Source organism: Rhincodon typus, chromosome 14, assembly GCF_021869965.1.
Source record: "Rhincodon typus isolate 14 chromosome 14, sRhiTyp1.1, whole genome shotgun sequence".
Lineage (NCBI taxonomy): Eukaryota > Metazoa > Chordata > Chondrichthyes > Orectolobiformes > Rhincodontidae > Rhincodon > Rhincodon typus.
In genome coordinates this window covers 58,183,786-58,206,943 of record NC_063345.1, presented here as the reverse complement: position 1 = coordinate 58,206,943, position 23,158 = coordinate 58,183,786, and the positions used below count along the sequence as shown (strand labels likewise).

General features: G+C 39.1%; 1 protein-coding gene across 6 annotated transcripts in view; it reads right to left on the bottom strand.

Moving 5' to 3' along the window:
- lrch2 (leucine-rich repeats and calponin homology (CH) domain containing 2) overlaps positions 1-23,158 on the bottom strand; it is a 112,193-nt gene that overhangs the window by 82,417 nt on the left and 6,618 nt on the right. The window contains exon 1 of one of the 6 annotated variants that reach the window (XM_048605383.1): positions 9,908-9,991. The exons of the other annotated variants lie outside the window; for them this stretch is intronic. The gene's annotated coding sequence lies outside the window, so the exon portion shown is untranslated. Of the gene's footprint in view, positions 1-9,907; positions 9,992-23,158 lie in introns of those variants that run through there. 6 annotated transcript variants of the gene reach the window in all.

Here is a 23,158-nt window from a genome sequence, read left to right as displayed (position 1 = left end):
TCAGCTCAGCAAGCCACCCCAAATCCATCTAATCCCTTCTCCCTCTAGTGTTTATCTAATTTCCCCTTAAATATATCTTTGCTATTCACTTCAACAACTCAGTAGGGAGTTCCTAATTCTGATCATTCTCTGATTAAAGAAGTTTCTCCTGAGGATCTGTAGTCTGTTACTGGCACAGTGAAAATGACTGAGTGTGCATGTCAGAGAGAGAAAAAAAGTGAATACACAATTGCTTGGTAGTACAAAACATGAATGTTGCCAATAAAGGAGCTCCAAAGATGAACTTTTTTTGTCTTGCACTCATCAGGATTGAAACACAATGAAAACAACTTTAAAAAGGAAACAATTTATAGCATGAGAAGAGGGAGTACTGATTGGCTGGACTATGGTTGGCGTAAAAATGTAGCAGGAACTATCAATCTTAGTTAACAGATTAACCAGTGTGTTGTATCCATTGCAACTTTCTCAATAAAGGAAAGGGTGTGTGCACATAGTCCTTTTGTCTTCCTTTTAGTCATACATAGGACTGTCTGTGCAGACAAAAAAAGAACGTGTCAACTTGTATCTTTACCAACAAGAAAAGAACTGTGGAAACAGCCAATGCCTACCACATCCTCATGGCACAACAGCACATGGTCACAGATATTTATTGGTTGCTTAGTGGTGTGGTTAATTGCATTGCCAAACTGAACTGCTCATAGCGCCACAGATGTAAGGGCTGCCTAACAAAAAAAACTGGCGTCCCTATCTGATTTATGACCAATTCCACACAACGTGGATTGATCAAATGGTCAGGTGATTTGCTGCAACCAGCTTTAAGCAGGTTTTCCACACACAGTGAAGGATTCTTTCAGATTTGCAAGGACCACACAGGGCCCACATATCAATAGCAATGCCATGTCTGTATTCTCATGTGACATTTCCAGCCTGCTCACCAATGTAATACTCAAGTAACCCATAGGCATCTACACTACGGCACTATATAATTGTGATCTAGCCCTGTCATCATTGAGTGAATCAGTATTCACAACTTATGAACTCAGCGACACTCTCAGTTGAGTTCAACTTTAACAAAATCATACATGCCCAAACATATCCCCTTACAAATTTCTTATAAGTAAGTGATACATTTGCTATATTTCAATCTGCAGTTGCATGCAAGAAATTTATTTACGTGTTAAGGCATTCCATCCTGCGTTCAAATGCACCTCTGAAATACAGCAATCAAATGAGCTCTTTTTTCTTGATGTGTCAGTTGAGAAAATCCGCTAGGGAGTTCTCTACTACATTCTGCCACAAGCATACCTTCACTGGTCAAAACAAAAAGCATTGGATTTCTGTAATTCCATGTAACTCAAGGTGCACCTTACCAAAAACCTCAAATAGAGGCTGAGCCTACTACTGACCCTGCAAAGTTGATGCTGATACAGAGTACATCATAGCCATTCTCCTAGGAAGTAACAGATGAAGCTGCCTGTTTCAAATTGCTACTGTGCAGTAGCAACACGAATGATATTTGCCAACAACAGGGTGCTACCATCAAACCAAACATTCTGCTTATCACACAAATGAATAACATGTTTAGGAATTTCAGTGCTGCTGTAAGGCTAAGTACACAGACCATATATTCCAAAGGCTCCACTGACTGTATATCAGATGCTTGCAACAGATAAGGTAGTGAACATGCCTAACCAGTCCTTGTTTGCAAAATTCAAAGCAGTCTTCCACATTAGACACTAATTCATAACTGGGCAATATTTGCTAGACTTTAACCTGACAATCATTTTAAGATTATCAGTCAGGCTCACTGTGTACCATTTTGAAATGTATATTAATACATTCATATTAACACAAAGGGCCCTGTGCTTACAGGCAGAAAATAAACAGCATATCCATTAATCTGAAACAAAGTAGGTGAAATCAAGCTTTGTTTTGGGCAAAACAGATTGACAGCTGTCACCTAAACACATCACCTGTCATCATCTAAATGGCACATTCTCCACGGCAACACCTCCACTAACCAAAGTCCACTTGCCATCTCATACAGTATAAAATCTTGTTCCGTTTATATCAGTATTTTTTGCAAATGTCCTGACCAGTGCAAGACGAAAAACTTTGACAAATGGTGCCTTTTTTCAGCAATTCAAGTTCTCTGCTACCATACTACCTAAAAACCTTAACTGCTAAATCCATTACTGTAACAAATTCCTTTACAAACTTGTCCTTTCTGTAAGAAGAGAACTGCTCCCACTTCTGTTCTGCTCCTCAACTCCTGGAGGGTGTAAGGACATTGCTGATACAAGGTGGACGTGCTAATGTGCTATTGGTAAGAATACAAAAAACCACAACTCAACACCAATTCAATTAACAGCAACCCTGCTTTGAAAGGTGCATTAGAAAGAAATAAAAACTTACATTTATTTAACACACCTGCCATGATCTCTGGTACCTCGAAGCATTTGACAGCCAATCAAATACTTTTGAAACGTAGGGCAGAACCTTAAAGGAGACTGGACAATATGGGTGAAGGTGGGATTTATGACAAAAATGAAAGCAAGACTGGGTAAGTCCCATCTCGAGGTCAGGAACAACTTGTTCCAACATTTATGCTTTTGCCAAGTGGTGAGGCAAATTTCTCATAAGGCAATGGTGAGTTACCAATGTAGGAGGTTCAAAGCTTGTTAAATGCTTTGTAACAGTCCTTAATATTTAACTTCTTATCTTACCAAATATGCTGAACAAACTAGGATGTTGTGAAATCACGATATGGAAATCAGAGCTAGTACCTGGTGAATTCAGCTCACTGCTGGTATCTTCCACGTTGCTCAGTAAAAACAGCATCTCAGGACATGGTCCATGGGCAGCAACCCTCATCCAAGAACAATGGCATGTGACACTGGCCAACCTCTTGTGACATTTATGGCAACACTCATACCTTGCAGGCTGCTTACAATGCACAGACCTGCATAGCACAGTGCACCTGTAACTCCCATTGAGAGGTTGCTGCAGGGGTGTTTTGCATATAGGGAAACACTGCATGTTTATTCAACCAAATAGCCATGTCAGAAACTGGGTGCAGCCTAGTCCTCAGTCCAGTCAAAGCAAGAAGGGGGGGTCAATGGTATCGTCAGTCACAAGCACAGTCCATACACAATCCAAATGCTTGGCCACGGTCAGTCGTCAGCGTGGGATGCTCACCATCAGGGAACACAGTCCCCATTGTATGAACAAATGTTTCTTGAGGTCACCTCTGAATAGCCTAACCTTAAATTTAAGGTTATGCCATCTGATTCTGGACTCTCCCCACAGTAAGAAATAGGATAGACAGAAAGTAACTGTCAAATCATTTCATCACTTTAAATAACTCAACTAGATCACTCCGTCTATACAAATGGGAATACAAGTTAAATTTATGTGAATTGTTTTAATAATTTAACCATTTGCCTTCATGTTTGCTTTCGGGAGGAAATGTTTTCTGAGGTGCCCTGGATGTCCAAGCCAAACTTACTGTTATATGTACTATTAACAAACTTTATCAAGTTTTCAGGAGATCAGAAAAATTCTAAGTCAGCAGAGACAGAAGTGATGAATTGCTATTATAAACAGATCTACTCTGTCAATTGGTGTTCACCGGAATCATACAGCATGGAAACAGACCCTTCGGTCCAACTCATCCATGCAAACCCCAGGTTTCCCAAAGTAAACTCATCCCACTTGCCTGCATTCGGCCCACATCCCTCCAAGTCTACTGGATTCATGTACCTAAACAAATGTCTTTTAAAATGTTGTAACTGTACCTGCATCTACCACATCCTCTGGCAGTTCATTTGCGATGTTGCCATACATCTGCTGCCCTAAATATAGTATAACAAACAGTTTGCAACTTTCAAAACACCAAAACCTGAAAACCTGATCCCTCTCTACAAAACTCATTACCACAAAAATCAAATAAAGTTTCAACTGTAAGAATGTTTGATACCGAAGAAGAGTCATAACAGACTTCAAATATTAACACTATTTCTCTTTCTACCTACCTTCTCTTACCTTCAGCTAAGTTTCTGCAACACTCCTGTTTTTGATTTTATTTTAAAAGCAACTTCTCTTGTTGGAACATACACTACTGACGTGCGGTAAGAGTTTTAACAGAAGTAACTTCTGCCCCATGGGCTATTGCTTTCTGACCCAAGCAGTGAGTGTCTCGAGACTAATATTTCGTTTTCAGCTTGTTACAATTTCATTCTTTAGCTAATCTCATATCAGGTTATTGAGCCATCTTTGAAAAAGCAATCTCTTTGAACACAGGTCAAAAATCTCTGAATTTTAAACAGATCTAAGAACTTAAATATCGGGGATTATGCATAAAGTCTTTGAACATGGAAAGAATGGTCAATAAGGCTGGTTAAAAAAAAAAACAAACTTTGGCTTCATAATTAGAAGCAGAATATTAAAAACAAAAAGTTATGCTAAAACTTCAGGAATCACTGGCCATATCTCAGCTGGATTAGGATCTCTAGTTCAAAGCACCACGTTTAGCTTTTAGAATTTGTTGACCATGAAGAACAGAAGACTGATGGGACATATAAGGTGGTGATTAAAATCGCTCAATTTTGAACAAGTAAAAAGAACAAACTGCCACTGGAAACAGGATCAACAAGCAGATGGGGCAGATTCAATATATTTAATGAAAGAATCATGATAAAAATGAAAATTTGTTTTACATGATGAGTTACAATTTGAAAGGCACGGCCTAAGGCAGGGTGGAAGCAGATCCAAATTGTACCTTCTGAAAGCATACAGATTATATTTCCCCTTCAAAAATTTAAGACTACAATTTTTTTCAATCCACAACATAAATTTGCCAACCTTTCCATGCCTTTCCTGTGGACATTAGTTTCATGGAATATGAGCAAAATTTTTGAAGTACAACAGCCAAGAGTTTTAGATGTGGAAAAATATGTCAATGCCTCAGAATTCCTAATTCATTTCAGGTAAAATCTTTATATATGTTTTTGACATTTCAAAGGATGATACTGTTCATAATTTGTAGCCAAAATGGTTCCACCTAAAAAAAAACCCTTCTGTTTCTTTTCTAAATATCAAAATATGAAATCTATTTTAGTTGTACACTATAAAGATAAATATTATTGATAGTGTTACAGAATTGCTTAGTCAATAATCATGCAACGTGTCTCAACATAGGTTAATCATATCCAGTATCCATTTTAACATGCCAAGCAACTGACATAGCACGATAATAACCATGGGATTAAAGTAGAAAAACTCCTTCAGACTTGAAGATTGGTCATGCAATGAAGTATCCTTTTATGTGCCTTCAGGCAAATTCTCTCATTTGATTTGCATCACTGAGCAGATGCTCAAAATCAACTGACCGTATGACAAGGCTAATATCTCAAGTGAACAAAAACTGAGGTTGCCCTTCATCCTAGTGAATTTTGATTTCTTTAATATAATGGCAATATTGATCAATAGGAAACAGAACCTTTTGTTCTGCTAATGGCTAGCCTTCTTACTGCTATGATTTAATCTTTAATTGCTCCCCAACAGTTTCTGCGACCTTCATTATTGCTGGGTAAGCCAAGGACAAAAAAACAAAAAACTAGGACCGGTGTCCTAATGAACTGAACGACAAGGGCTGTGGAAAGGGCTTGAAAATAATTAGGGGGATAGGGACGACTTGAGGGGAGGGGGGGAAGTGCGTTCTTAAGTATATCTCAGTGGGGAAGAAGAATTCTAGAAACAGGATAAGTCAGGGAAGTGAAACAGGGATTTGAAGGATAGTATTAAATTGAAAGCAAAAATATACATAATAGTGAGTTTTGAAAACAAAAATAAGATGACCAGATAAAAAAGAAGATGATCAACTTTCAGGGTAAACTTGCAAATAATATGAAAGCAGACAGCAAGAGTTTAAACATACAAAAAGGTAGAGAGAAGCCAAAGTGAATTTTGGCCCCTTAGAGAATGAGGGAGGGAAATAATAATGGGGAACCAGGAAATAAGAGTTGAATAAATAATACATGCGTGCTAAAGCAAAGCTTGTTTTAACAGTCACCCTCAATAAGCTGGCAACAATTGTGTACTTCAGATATCACGAAGTTTACTGTATTATTCTGTTCAACTTTTTTAAAAATTTACCTCAATATAAATATACTTGTTGTTCAACTGAACGACCACATGAAATATCAATAGTTGATATCAATTTCTCCTCAAATATCGCGACCTACCACAATGTCCGAGTAATCAGTTGAGGGTGTGAATGAGACGCCTCTCTGCCAGTAAGTTTTGTTTCAGGCAAAGTTGCATTAAGTGTTTTGTGCTGTAATTAAAATATGACAGACGTGTAGAACCCTTGCATTATGTTTCTATTATTTTGTGCATGTTTTAAACATCCATTAAGTGGACTTCTTGATTATCTGGAAAGTTATTAACTACAGGACCAGGAGCGTGCCAGTTGATTAAAGTACATTTAAAAATACCGTACACTTAAATGTTTGAAAAAAAAAAGATAAATTTGACACTTATCCAAAGCTTAACTACAGCTTTCACCTCACACAGTCCTTTTCTTCTACGTTGTCTTTGGTTGTGCTCACTGTTCAACTTCTACTCCCAAGTTACGAGTCTTGGATCTATGATGTCTATTACTATTAAAACTATATCAGTCAGATTTTCATATCGTTAAAAACTAGGTAAGTATGATTTTTAACTTTCGCGCAACATGATCAGCGTACTTAGAAGTTTCAATCTTGGACACACCAACTCCCCCATATACACACACCTGCCATTTGTTTTCCCATAGTTTGTACTATAGTAACTCTAATCATGAAGATTTATTCTTTGGTCATATTGCAGTATTCACATGCAAACAGTAAAAACCATTTTCACTACCATTCAATATTGCAAACAAACAACCAACCAACCAACCAACCGACCATTCTCAAAATGATAGGTGAACAGAAGCAGGATATTGTCACCAGATCCACAAAAATTAGAAAATCTACAAATTAATAATTAATGTGCAAGTACTGTTTGTATTGAAGACTTTTGGGATTTAACCTTATGAATGACAAAACATGAAGTGCAAACAAAAACAACATTAAACAATTCAGAAGCGGCCCAGTTTGAGGCCAAATCATCAATTAAAGCAGTATGGAATCCTTTTTTTTATAATTACACAAAATCTCCATGAATATAAAATGCAATTACAAAATACAAATTCACAGAGAATCATTTGGAGATGATGCAGGACATTGCATTTCTATTTCTGCAATGAACAGGGCATATTTTCCAAATTTCAATCAAAAACAAAAGGAGCAACAGTTTCTGTAGTGGTCTCAAGGGTGCAGAATAACCAAGTACTCAATGTAAAAGTTTGATGCAAGTACCAACAAAAAGCTCCTGCAGCTTGAGGTCAAATGTGGTTGACTAAATAATACAGAAATTTTTGGATGCAGTAAATATATATGTTCCAGCTTATATTCTCTTCCCAGCAACTCCCAAACACAATGTTTTCTCAACCATCCTCTTCAAATGGTGAGGAAACAATCTGCAAATAACTTGTAGGATTCCACCCAATGTGACTGTTATTCATGTGTCAACCCTGACCCTTTGAAGTATTGAAGGCTATTCAACCTTGAGTATACTTGGCAAGCAATTATAGTTTCCCTTCCAGGTTCAGCAGTGTTTGCATAAGCACACTTCCACCAGAGGGCACTATACAATAAGGAACATTAGCTGTGGCTAAATCCTTACGATTAGAAAGTTGACTTTGAATTCATGCGCAAGTTTGTTTTTACATTTCAAACAATACCCTAGTATCTAAAGAGTTCGACATGTACACAGCCGAATTTCATATACTGGACCTTTAAAAATATTGTACAAGAGGTGGCACAAATAAAAACAGAGGGAAAAAAAAAATCAGAGTAGGAGTAGGCAATTAAACCCTTTGAGCCCACTCCACTATTCAACAAGATCATGGCTGATCCTCCATCTGAACTCAATAATCTCACTCTTCCCTCTATACCCCTCAACATCTTTAGCTTCTAGAAATCTATTTCTTTCCTAAATATAATTAAGTGAATTGCCTTGTACAGCTTTCTGTGCCAGTGAATTCCAGTTTCACAACCCTCAAAGAAATTTCTCCTCATCTCAACCCAAAACAATCTATCGTGAGACTGTGCCCCCTTGTTCTCAACTCTTCGTTCAGGAGAAACCATCATCCCTGCATCTAATCTATCCAGCCCTGTCGTATGTTTCAATGTAATCCCCAGTGTACACATGCAACAGAACACCAATGGGATCCCCAATATCAGGACCAATTGCAGAAGCAGTAATGCAAAGGTTAGAATGGACAGCGCTCCCCACTATACAATCCAACTTTGGATCCAATATGTAGATGACACCTTCGTGATTAAATACAAAACTAGAGGAAACTCAACTACACAAACGACATCCTTACTGGGATAAAATTCACAAAAGAGGAGTACAACCACCAACTACCCTTCCTGGACATAATGGTAGAATGCAACAACAGGCAACTCCAGACTAGCATATACAGAAAGACCACACATATGGACCAGATACTCGATTACACTAGCAACAACCCAAACGCTCACAAATGGAGCTGCATTAGGACACTATTTAAACAAGCCACTACACATTGCAGCAACCTGGAACTATGCAAAGCAGAACCGGAGCACCTATATGGAGTCTTTAAAAGGGATGGATACCCAAAAAACACAATCTGCCATTACCTCCAAGACAGACCACAACAGGAAGACACAACACAATCAGGTTCACTAATCACCTTACCACCCATCAAGGACATTTCAGAGATGACCACAAGACTACTCAGACCCCTGGGTACCAGAGTAGCCCACAAACGGACAACCGCCCTATGGCAGCTACTGACCAACGTAAAGGATCCCATACCCAAAACCATCAAAACCACTGTAATATACAAAGTACCATGGAAGGACTGTAAGAAACACTACATTGGCCAAACCAGAAGAAAACTGACAACATGGATACATGAACATCAACTAGCCACCAAGAGATGCGACCAATTCTCACTTGTCTCACTACACACGAACAATGAGGGACACAAATTCGACTGGGACAATACTGCCATAATCGCACAAGCCAAACAGAGAGACACCAGGGAATTCCTGGGCAGCCTGGTATTCCAACTGGAATGCCAAACACACTGAATTAGACTCTGTGTACAAATCACTGAGAAACAGAACCATAAGTAATACCAACCACCCCAGCAAACCGAGGCATATAAATAAAAAGCGGGACAGAACACAGACGCTTCACCGGAGGCACGCAAACGATGTTACCTTGCAGGGTGACAAAACACTCGCAACCAAACCCACCAGCTCGGCGAGCATGTTTACAAACTCATCCACAGCCCAAGCTACAAATCTTCTCGAAAACGTTAAGGTTCTAGTTTTGCATCTCAAATGAAAAGTTGTATCATGGTCACATTTGACTAAAGAACCTCTCACAACAGCATTAATTAATTAATTAATCCCTTCCCAGTGCAGAAAACCAAATCTAGAATAATCTAACACTCGAGTTGGTTCTCAACGTACTTGCCTTAAAATCTTGTACAGAATCCAGGTATACATCTGCCACATTATTCTATTTAATCTGGTTTTCCCAAACTCTATACAATTTAAAATCACCCTTGCATGCATCTCTAATTTCCTGTTCAATGTCATTCCCTACCTCACCACAACTATTTGGAGACCTGTAGATAACTACTACCAGTATTTTCGACCTCTGTTGCTTCTTAGCTCCACCTAGACTGATTCCACATCAAGATTTCCTATGCCAATATTCTCTCGCTACTGCAGATATTTTGCCAGTAACAAGGCTATCCTACCTCTTATTCCATTTTTCTTGTCCTTCCTAAAGATCAAATACCCTGCATTTCTGAAGAAGGGTCCAAACCCGAAATGTCAGCTTTCCTGCTCTTCTGATGCTGCCAGGCCTGCTGTGTTCATCCAGCTCCACACCTTGTTATCTCAGACTCCAGCATCGGCAGCTCCTACTATCTCATTCAACAAACATACTTGTTAACTTTGCAATAAGTACTGTAAACCTGCAACATTCTGATAGAGGCACTAAACACATGGAATATTTCAGTCTACAACAATTTGCATACAGCAAATTGGGAATGCAGGAAAGTAATGAGAGAGCATGACAAAATGCAAGATTGATAAAACTCGCAAATGGCCAAGTAATTGCAAATAAATTCAAATGGAGAAAAGCATGAGGTAAGAACAAAAGAAGTAGGAGCAGCACATCATGTAGAGGTAAGTCAGCTGCTGATTCATAAAATCTTTAGCTTCACATCCACTTCAGCGCCTACTTCCCATATCTGCCAATTACTTGACAGGTTAAAAATCTATCTAAACCAGCCTCAACTGACTCAACAATGGAGTACGTACAACTATCTAGGGTAGAGAATTAAAGATGTACAATGCTCACCGAAGACAACACTTTTCCCCCTCAGTCCTAATCATTTGTCTCTGCCCACATTCTAGATTTATTAGCCAGATAACTCTTCGAGTTCATCCTTTCAAGTCCCTTCAGAATTTTCACAAACACAAAATATGCTGAAAATACTTAGCATGTCACGCATCAGATGTTGAAACAGGGAAATAAAGTTAATGTTTCAATTCGATGACCTTTCCGATGATCTTTTTCTCCTGCCAAAGAATATTTTACATTTGAATTACTAATTATACCTGCTATATTACATTAGATCCAAAATAGCTTTGTACCCAGTTGGCTCTATTTCATATTGTTTTACGAAACTCGAGAGTTTCTTCATGCTCATTTGTTCATTTTTAATGAAGATTAAAATCTCCTCATGACTATTACATTGCCATCGCTACAGACTTCAATTATTCATGCTTTATGCACTGTCCAGCAATACAATTGTTGTTAGACACCCTATGCATATAACTAACAGCATTTTCTGATCTTTATCTTCCCGAACTCCATCCATACTACTTCCTGGCCTCCTGAACCAAGATTCTTGCTGCTCTCATTATGTCATCCTTTGTCAACTGGGTTACTACTACTCCTTTTCTATCCTGTCATTTCACATAGTAAATAGCTTGACATATTTATTCCCAATATGTCGGTAGAACAACAATTCCAAATTCATGTATCCTAACTGCACGGCCAGTTCATCTGTTATGAATGCTTTGCATATTCAGATAAATAGCCTTTCATTTTATACTTTTAAAATATCAATCTTTGAATGTGCATCAATAATTCAAATTCAGAAGGTTCAATTATGATTAAACTCTGTCCTTCCTCTGTGCCAATCTGCTTGTCTTTATTCAAAGCACTACATTGTAGTATTACCTCAATTAGGTACAGGTTAGTCTTGTGGTTATATTTTCAAACCTTGGGATCTAACTCCTCAAACTCAACAGAACACTCCTGGTTCTACACGTCACTGATTCCTACATTTTTGGTTCAGGAAGTCAGGAAATAGAGTCAATATGAGTGGAGATTAAGAACAGCAAGTATCAGAAAACATCACAGGGACTAGTTTAAAAGTTTAGGTTGTCCAACTTGATGGAGAATTTAATAAAGCCTGCAACACTCATCATGGGAGATTCCAATCTTTATATGGACTCAGCCAAACAAATTGGTAAAGATGATCCGAAAGAAGAATTCATGAACGCTGTTGTACATTTCCTACAGCAACATGTTGTACAACCAACTAAGGGTAAAACCATTTAGATCTAGTATTCTGTAATATGGATATTCATATATAGTGCTCTAAACAAAGAAACAAGTTAGGAAGAGCAGGTCATTTGACTCAATATTTTATAAAGATCACAGCTGATTTGATTGGGTCATCTACTCCACTTTGTCTTCCCAACAAGCCTTTAGATTCTGGATCAAATTCAGCTGTATAAATACGTAATGGTCTTACCTCCGCTGGTCTTTGGCAAGAGAATTGCAAGGTCTAAATGACCCAAAGAGGTAGGGTTAATTAGTAATGTTGTAGGAAAATTTCCACTGGGAAAGAGTGATCATAATACAATTTACTTCCACAATAAGTTCAAAAATAACAATCACAGTAAAAAGAAAGAATCTTAAACTTATATAAATCCAATTTCATAAATACGAGGAGACAGCTGGCTGAGGGTTGCTGGGTTGTTAATTGACAGCCAAAATGCAACTCATGGAAAATGATTAAAGAAACAATCCAAAAAAATGTTCAACAAGAAAGTACTGCATTAAAATCTCACTGAGACAGCTGGCATACCAAGGTGGCTAAGGACCACAAAAACAGAAGACATAGCAGAAGTATGTTATTCAGGCCACAGAGTCTTCAGTCATTCAATGAGATCATGGCTGATCTGATAACCCTCAAATCAGTTTTCCTGCCTTTTCCCTATAATCTTGGATTCCTATATAATCTCTCAGCTTTGAATACATCTAACGACAGACTTGACAGACCTCTGTAGTAAAGAATTCTGCAGATTCAGTACGCTCAGACAAGAAATGTAAAGAATCAAATAGCCTCCTATTTCACCATAAATGTGCTAGAGCATTTCTACCAGCACGGTGTGTGATTAAGAGGGGGCAATTTCTGGGGAAAGTTTACCCAATGAAATGGCGTACTTAACATTCATGCACAGAAGCCCTTTTCTAAAATTCATAGGGCAGAGTTGCTATTTATTTCCATTAATTAACTGTGACGTTTGATATTAAACAAACTAATTCACAAGTCTGCCATCAGTACGAAGCCAAAACCACACTGGATCAATGTTGAACTTGGAAGTATGCTACATGTAGGGTGGAGTACAAGACACCTCTTCATACTGCTGTTGGGTTAGGTTTGAATGCAAGGATCAAACTGCATTTCCATTAACTGCAGTGAGAAGCAAAACCACTTTGCACTGACACTGCAGCTGTAGTATTAAGACAGTAGAATCACAAAGTAATTCATAACAAAAACCCCAGCATATTCAGACTGCATCCTATTAACACCACATTGTACAGTTAACAAAAACTAAGTCGTGCTTCAATTTTATTTTATTCTAAGAATGCTGTCTGCTCTCCGTAAAATAAGATTTAGATGACAAATTCAAAATGCGTACGTGCAGTTCTTTTCCCCACTGCTGGCTGCACTCCACTATTTGATCAGATGACAAATACACACCAAACTGCACTAATGGGACCAGCTCTGGTGGATATTTTGAACTAGCAGTACTTCTTCCTCTTAAACCGTAGAGTTACTAAAAATACATTCAAACTTACCTAAATAAACAAAGCATGCTGAAAACCATGTCAAACCAAAAATTTTGCAAGAGTTAAGATGTCCTTTGCATGGACTCATAGGGAGAATCAAGATTACATTTTCTTCCCCAAGTAGGCTAATATAAAAAAAGTTCTTTAAACAAGAGGGGCAAATAGTAGACACCTTAAAATAAAAATTATACAGAGAACATTACCATTAGCACTGGGAAGAATATTACGTAACACTTCCAACGTTCACGGTCCTATCCGCAAGAGACAAACTCGATATTAACCTGGACCAAAATTTAATCATTTGCAGTGACCAAATGCAAAATGGTCTGTGCATTTCTCTTGTTCTGGAGAGGATTACGGTGACACGAGAGGAGTCAGACCTTTGAAAACAAAGAGTGAGAATTATGGAGTTATGACATTGCTTGATCAGGAGCCAAAGCAAGGTTGTGAGCATAGAGGCAATAGGGAATGGAATTTGCTGAGTAATGACACCAATAACAGAGATGTGGATGACGTCAAGTTTCAAGAGAGTAGAATATGGAACAGCAGCGAACACAGTGGTACTGTCATATGTAGAGGTAACAAAAGCAGAACAAGGAATTCAGCAGCAGATGAGCTGAGATGGTAGAGATGATAGGAAGATTCCAAGCCCAAACAAACATAGCCCATTCCTAAGTTGATGCTGAGGTACAGCAATGCTTTAGAAAGAAAGGACAAGTAGTAAAACCAAAACAACGAATCTGAACCACAATGAAGTCCTTCAAAGAATCCAAATTGCTTTCACAAGGGCATACAAGAGCAAGTGCAAGAGAAAATATCTCAATATTAGGTGGTCAGTTGGGTCAGCCACTGCAGTGAGCAAATATTGTGTCTGATACCAGAGGAATCGAAATATTGGGAGGCAGCGCAGAAAGCTGAAAGACAGCGTGCTTTAAAAGCAACACTATCCCGATAGCCAGTTGCATGGATCAACGGAGAAGTAGAGAATGGAAGAAGATGAAGCTGAATAAAAAGCTGCAGGAAGTGAAGCAGGAACTAGAGGAAGTAAGAGTCAGAGCAGCAAAACAACCAGGTGAACATGGTACACTTAGGACAGCTTCAGACCCAGTGTGGTAAAGCATATCAGGAGATATACTGCAAAATTAGTGATTGGTACACAGCCCAAAATGCTGTGGATGAACTGACTGAGAAATGTAAAATGTAAGAAATGCATCAGATCGGCAAAGCTAACAAAGCTTGCATGGTGAACCATTTGAAACATCAGTGCGAGACTGAAGAGTCCCAAATGGATTTTTTTTAAAAAAAATCTACCAGGACTCAAGAGGCTTTGGTAATCTAGAGACACACAAGTGGAAAAGACATGACATTCAACACATTGCTGCTGCAGTATATGTGCCCTTTTGTTCTAATTCTCCTCAAATTTCATATTCACCAAAAGGAATGATCTGTGCATTTGGGACAATAGAATCAGGTGGAGGCAGCAATTATGGGATAGACCGGGAAAAATGGAAGAACAAGGCCTAAATATGCTGAGAGCAGGGACTCCCACATCTCCTTCTGGAGGGAGTAGATCCTTCAGCACGCCCAGGATTTCACCCTATGAATCCACTGACCACAACCCATCAGGATGGCCAGAACAATTGTCCAATTACTCATACAACCCTGTTTAGTTTGGCCTCTCCTACCACCACCACCTGAACCTGCCAGTCCACCTCGTTATACAGGGCTACAGCACCATATAGTACAATAGACAGTCATCATTTTTGTCAGCCACTTTTCATCTAATTGTCTAAATTTTAATCATCTGGTCCTCTGACAGTGCCAACACACCAACCGGTTTCCAAACCTCCAGTTGGGATTAACAAATGTCAGTCCTGAGGCGAGGCCTGACACAAATGCAACTGACTGACAAAAAGGGGAATTGAGAGAATTCAATAAGAGCAACTTTTGGGGGTAACGGGACCGAGTGCAAGCCAAGACCAAACAGAGTCAATTTTTAAAAAAGACTCCACCTTTTACTGGCGGAGAAGGAAGGGTGGTGAGGTAACTCAACTTGGTCAGATATTGTATAATCATAACAGATGACACCTTAATCAACTCCCCAGAATGGTACCCCTGTTGGTCTACATTGTCAGCTGGATTGCAAGATGCAATCGTCAGTTCAGTACAGTAATGCAAAAATGCTCTATTGTCAGACACTCTCCCCTCTGGCTTTGGTATTCAATGCAGGCCCCATTTTTCTATTGCAGATGTTTAGATACAAAAATTCCTTGATATTACTTGAACAGATTGCTTTGTCTAGCAGTTTCAGAGTAGCAGGACAGAAGTAGCAAATACTAGTACTACTTTTGTCACACACATCAGTAAGATAGGGAGACAGAAATTTTTTTTTTGCTGTTTCTAGCTCTCTGAAAATCGCCACTAACTTCCAGCGACTGCAAGTTTTTCTCTGGGGACCACTGGGTGGAGGAGGGGGGTGGGGGGAGGGAGGGTGTGGTGGTTGTTGGTAGAAATAAAAAGACTTTTTTCAATTGAACTCACTTAGATACATGCTTAATATTTAATCTTTGCTCACAATCAAGATTTGACTATGCATTTGCAGGGTCTGTCAATTCACACCTCTTCTCTCCACTATTCGATTAATGATATCTTTATTTATCTAATTATGCAGTGTGCAGAAGCCAAGGTTTATCATGCAGGAAATGAAGGTTAAAACATCAAAAGAAAAGTCTGCTTAAATCAGGAAGCAAGCATGAGGAGATTGCTGTTAATCTATTTCTGATAGGGAATCACGATGGCCAGGATAGCATGGAATTCATTCTCTAGAGCTATCTGAGCCAGCAGGTCAATCAAGCAGGATCTCATTTTAAATCACCCAGAACAGTTGCACTTGACGATGCACTTCCTCAGTACAAAGCTGAAGTATCAAGGTAGATCACCACTTCTCAATAAAATTTGAGGACTAGCCACAACTATGACTATAGCAACACTATATTAGCCACATGTTCTAATTTTATCTGCAGATGCTTGTGCTGTGTACTTACTTAGCGACAGATTAGTGGAAGGAGGAAAGTGAAGTAATCAAAACAGTAATGAAAAATTCTTCTGTACTATTTTTCATACCAAATGCACGTGAAACATTATGCTAATGAGTTTTTAAACTGCATATCTATTTATGTATATTGCACATTTAATAAATCAGAAATGAAATCCAACACATCTGGATTCCTAACTTACCATGTGTGGCTAGTGGCTAATGTAGTGGACAACACTGACTAAATTACGTGAAAAGTCAAGATGAACAAGGCATGACAACAGCAGTCAACAAAAATTTAACAATACAGTTATAAGGCAACCTTGATTCAATCTGTATTTTCTTAAACCCTGGTAAAAATTTGGCAGGCATCTTACAATAGAATGCCAAGAATACCCAAAATCTAGGAAGAAATGGATGTTTTAAAATAACCCACAAAAGGACACAAGTGACTTTGCTAATCCAGAGATATACAAGTGCGATATTTATGACTATTCAACACAATTCTGCTACAGTATACCAATTCAAAACTCAAATCTAAAAAAAAAAGCAGCTGAAAGCAATTACAATCTACCAATGAAGAAACCAGCAGTTAAACAAATTCACTCATGAAAAGATATTGTTACTTTCAGTTACCATCCTTAAATTTACTCCACTATAAACCTGGAATGGAAGATTTATCGTCTAACAGTTTAATAAAAATCAAATGCATTTTGTGTGTATTGGCATAAATCCTTTAAACAAATTTTCTTTCAGTAGCGTGGTATATCCTTAGATGTGTGTTTACCAACTACCACTTGTTCCAAATTTAAGTTCATATCATGGATGTCTCACCTCCAGTTCATCAATACTCATTGCGAGTGAGTGCTTAATCACACTTCCAAACCTCTATTTTTCTCTTTTCTGTTCAAACCTCTTTAACAACCCGTGTTGTTCCCAGACAAGCTTCCACCTACAGTACTTCACTGGCTATATACTGCTTTGGCACGCTGAAGATCAGGAAAGGCACCATGTAAATGCAAATTTATCACATTCCTCTCTCTACACTGAAACACAATTATTCTAAAGTATATCAGGATGTATTAGTAACAATATGTTCTTCACACAACATGAACAGTCAATTTTAAGACAAAAGTAAACCCAAAAATACAACTCAATTTACATGTCTATTGAATTCATAAAAGCCAAGAGTTTGAACCGTGTATTCAAATATTTTAGAATTCACTAACTCAATTTTCAGGTGTTATCACCTATTTAGAGTGTAAAATCTATGTAGTTAACAATTAAATATAATCTGGCAAACACTGTCAGTTATACAACCTTACACACAATATGTAGAACCTATGTTTCCTTACATGAACTACAACATATTTAAATTATCTGAATTACACAAGTGATACCAAGTTCACAAAATGCAAAAGATATGTCTAGAGATGGAGAGGTGCTAAATGAATATTTTTCGTCAGTATTCACACAGGAAAAAGACAATGTTGTCGAGGAGAATACTGAGATACAGTCTATTAGACTAGACGGGATTGAGGTTCATAAGGAGGAGGTGTTAGCAATTCTGGAAGGTGTGAAAATAGATAAGTCCCCTGGGCAGGATGGGATTTATCCTCGGATTCTCTGGGAAGCTACAGAGGAGATTGCAGAGCCTTTGGCTTTGATCTTTATGTCGTCATTGTCTTCAGGAATAGTGCCAGAAGACTGGAGACTAGCAAATGTTGTCCCCTTGTTCAAGAAGGGGAGTAGAGACAACCCTGGTAATTATAGACCAGTGAGCCTTACTTCGGTTGTGGGTAAAGTGTTGGAAAGGATAAGAGATAGGAAGGAATCTAGAAAGGAATAATTTGATTAGGGATAGTCAACAGTTTTGTGAAGGGTAGGTCGGGCCTCACAAACCTTATTGAGTTCTTTGAGAAGGTGACCAAACAGGTGGATGAGGGTAAAGCGGTTGATGTGGTGTATATGGATTTCAGTAAAGCGTTTGATAAGGTTCCCCATGGTAGGCTATTGCAGAAAATACAGAGGCATGGGATTGAGGGCGATTTAGTGGTTTGGATCAGAAATTGGCTAGCTGTAAGAAGACAGAGGGTGGTGGTTGATGGGAAATGTTCATCCTGGAGTTCAGTTACTAGTGGTGTACCTCAAGGATCTGTTTTGGGGCCACTGCTGTTTGTCATTTTTATAAATGACCTGGATGAGGGCGTAGAAGGATGGGTTAGTAAATTTGCGGATGACACCAAAGTCGGTGGAGTTGTGGATAGTGCAGAAGGATGTTGCAGGCTACAGAGGGACATAGATAAGCTGCAGAGCTGGGCTGAGAGGTGGCAAATGGAGTTTAATGCGGAAAAGTGTGAGGCGATTCACTTTGGAAGGAGTAACAGGAATACAGAGCACTGGGCTAATGGTAAGATTCTTGGTAGTGTGGATGAGCAGAGAGATCTCGGTGTCCATGTGCATAGATCACTGAAAGTTGCCACCCAGGTTGATAGCGTTGTTAAGGCGGCGTACGGTATGTTAGGTTTTATTGGTAGAGGGATTGAGTTTCGGAGCCATGGGGTCATGTTGCAGCTGTACAAAACTCTGGTGCGGCCGCACTTGGAGTATTGCGTACAGTTCTGGTCACCACATTATAGGAAGGATGTGGAAGCATTGGAAAGGGTGCAGAGGAGATTTACCAGGATGTTGCCTGGTATGGAGGGAAGGTCTTATGAGGAAAGGCTGAGGGTCTTGAGGCTGTTTTCGTCAGAGAGAAGAAGGTTAAGAGGTGACTTGATAGAGACATACAAGATGATCAGAGGATTAGATAGGGTGGACAGTGGGAGCCTTTTTCCTCGGATGGTGATGGCTAGCACGAGGGGACATAGCTTTAAATTGAGGGGTGATAGATATAGGACAGATGCCAGAGGTAGGTTCTTTACTCAGTAGTAAGGGCGTGGAATGCCCTGCCTGCAAAAGTAGTAGACTCGCCAACTTTAAAGGGCATTTAAATGGTCATTGGATAAACATATGGATGATAATGGAATAGTGTAGGTTAGATGGGCTTCAGATTGGTTTCACGGGTTGGCGCAACATCGAGGGCCGAAGGGCCTGTACTGCGCTGTCACGTTCTACGTTCTAAGTTCCTTCCCAGTGTCACATCTCGCCACTTGAAATTGTGTAAAGCACAGATGAAGTAACATGCATATTCAACATTTTTTCAATGTGACTTATGCTACAGGAAATCAATTAATATGATCAAAGTACTAGGAAAACAGGATGAGCAGGCAGCTTCCCTCAAATTTAAAAAATAAAAAAATCAATACTAAAAGATTCTACATGTGCCATAAGTAAACTATACATCCTTATTAATTATTTTAATAGCAAAAGTTTATTTGGAAGAGAAGTGTCCAAATTGCAGTCTGTGAACTATGCATGGCTTCCACATCCACCTATATTTCACCGGTTCGAAAAATTCTGCGTATGGAAATTTGTAGAGACGTACTTCTTTAGCATCTTCTGTTCTTGGGGGATAAATCCTAGCTTGGAGGGCTTCAACCTATTGTTATCAGCAAATTGAAACATAATAAGTTAATGTGAATGTGGATATGGACATGATAGGTGATGCGCGAATGCTTCACTTGCATTCATATTTAGTAATTAAACAAGATTATCCAAATTACAACATCCACCAACAAATCTCACCTAAGCAGTTGATTTATTTTTATTTTTGCAATAAGAATGCTTTTACATTAATGGCAATTAATTAGCAAGAATACTTTCACTCTACACTGACATTGATAAATGAATAATGTGATATAACCTACACATGCATATTTTTTTTAAATCATTTATGGTAGGTTTGGATTTATAGGTGTTGAGTTAGCAACCTGTGGATTTTCAGTGGGTCTGATATTTATAATTTAACTTTTAAACATCTCTGTAGCCACGTTTATTTGTTTTAAAACAGATTTTGACACCTGGTTTTAGAATACATTGGGTTTCTGCACTACAAATGTACTTTTATTTATTTTAAATTGCTTTGCAATCCTGCCTGGTTAATGATAGAGCTTCTAAACACACATATCTTAGAAGGAAGACTGTCAGGTTTTTACTTTGAGTGGGGTAGTCCTGTGCAGTACTTGATATAGGATGACTATATCAAGGAGTGCGCCTGAGAATAAAAGGACATGCAGTGAAGAGTTAGTGTTAGTGCCAAGCCAGAGGTATTGGGATAAAATCTGACTGAATTAAATCTCAGGGGTATGATAACTCCAGGAAGGAGTTACTTATACATACAGTCAAAACCAAAAGTTGAAGTCTTGAGTTACTTCAGCCCACCTAATTTTTAGATACAGCAACACTGATGTACTTTAAGAGTGGTATTTTGGGTACAGTACAGGGGATGTGTTTTGGGCACTACGCAAAAGCTGTTTTGTTTCTTTTCAATGTATTGCATATCATTTTTCAGTGCTTAAAAATACACTGGTATTGTATTTGTGACTTCTTTCACCTTAATCCATTTTGGACTGTGGAAGATATGGGGGTCAAAAACAGAGGCATAAGAGAACAAGAATTCTGACATAACAGTATGTTTAACAGTTGAACGGCACATACATCTCACATGAACATGGTCAGTAACAGTCTTTATCTCTTCATGTTCACCTCACGTTAGATACTGAACCTTCTACTAGATAATAACTGAATTCTATGGATGCAATTTGACTTTGAATAATCTTTCAATTATCAATTATAATTAAATGGAAATAAAACTAAGATTTTTCATGGAAGTGAAAACTGGCAGAAATGTACACGCTGTACAAGAACCAAGAGTACACCAGCTTTGAGCTTCTTCTGACATTCACAGCTGATGTATCTCAGTTACATTTTACCATATTATATCCATGTCCCACATTCCCTTACTGTACAAAATTTATTGGACTGTAACTTGAATATGCTCAATGGCCAAACATCTCTCACCTCGTTGAATTGTAAACTCCAAAGGATCACAAATCGGTGGAATGAAAAAAGTTCGCCCTTCAATCCCATGTGTCAACACCCTTATATTGATACTCAGAAAACTAGCTTTAAACTCTCCAGCCAGGGGAAACATCCACCTCATGTTTACTTAATCAACACTTTAAAAAAAGGTTAGTAAGGTTTTGGAGTAGATCTGTAGCTCGGGTTGTGGGTGTTGAGGTTGGTTGGCTTGCCGAGCTGGTTTGTTGCTCCACAGACGTTTCGTTACCATGCTTAGTAACATCCTCAGTGCAGCCTCTGATGAAGCGTCGGTGTGTTTTCCCATCTGGTTTTTAAACTCTGGGGTCCGTTGCAATGGATTGCCTCACTTCCGGGTTTCCTCCGTAGTGGAATGTATACGGGGTCGAGTTCAATGTGTTTATTAATAGCATGCTTCGTGGAGTGCCATGCTTACAGGAATTCTCGTGCTTGTCTCTGCCTAGCCTGTACCAGGATCTTGGTGTTGTCCCAGTCGAAGTCGTGGTTCTCCTTGTCCATGTGGATTGAGATGAGTGAGTATTGGTCGTGTCTTTTTGTAGCCAGTTGGTGTTCATGCACTCTTGTTGTTAGTTTCCTTCCTGTTTGTCCGATGTAGTGTTTCTCGCAGTCTCTGCAGGGGATCTTGTAGATGACATTGGTCCTGTCCATGGCAGGGAGTGGGTCTTTAGTTCAGGTGAGCACTTGTTGTAGGGTCGATGTGGGCTTGTGTGCCACTCTGATGCCGAGCAGTCGTAGAAGTCTTGTGGTGAGTTCTGACATGTTCCTGATATAGGGTGTGTGATGAGTGTGTCGGGGCGTGTAGAATCTTTCTGATGCTATTCGCGTAGGCATCTCCTGACCCAGTTCTTTGGATATCCTGAACTAAAGACCCACTCCCCGCCATGGACAGGACCAATGTCATCTACAAGATCCCCTGCAGAGACTGCGAGAAACACTACATCGGACAAACAGGAAGGAAACTAACAACAAGAGTGCATGAACACCAACACGACACCAAAAAGACACGACCAACACTCACTCATCTCAATCCACATGGACAAGGAGAACCACGACTTCGACTGGGACAACACCAAGATCCTGGGACAGGCTAGGCAGAGACAAGCACGAGAATTCCTGGAAGCATGGCACTCCATGAAGCAGGCTATTAATAAACACATTGAACTCGACCCTGTATACATTCCACTATGGAGGAAACCTGGAAGTGAGGCAATCCATTGCAACGGACCCCAGAGTTTAAAAACCAGGCGAGAAAACACACCGACGCTTCATCAGAGGCTGCACTGAGGATGTTACCAAGCACGGTAACGAAACGGCTGCAGAACAACAAACCAGCTCGGCGAGCCAACCAACCTCAAAAAAAGGTTAGCTTTTACAATGGGGCCGTCTTTAAACTCCAGGGTACAGGAATGGACTATGCAATCTCTCCTCAAAAGGACAATCCCTCATTCTAGCATTAAGTCTTGCAAACCTTCAATATATGCCCTGAAGTACATTTATCCTTTTTAGTTGAAGAGACCAAAACTGCACACATTGCTTGAGGTATGGTCTCACCAAGGCCCTATACTGCAGAAAGACTTCACTCTAATAGTCTAACCCCTTGCAATAAAGGTTAACATATTATTTGCTTTCCATATCCACATGCTAGCTTTCTGACCAGAGATTAGAGAGGGTTCTCAAAGCCTAAAATCCACCAACATCTAAAAATAAATTCTACCTTTCTATTTTTCCTACCAAAATGGGTAACTTTGCATCTCTCCATATTACATTTCATCTGCAATTTTCTTATCCACTCAATTAACCTATCTTCTTCCATTC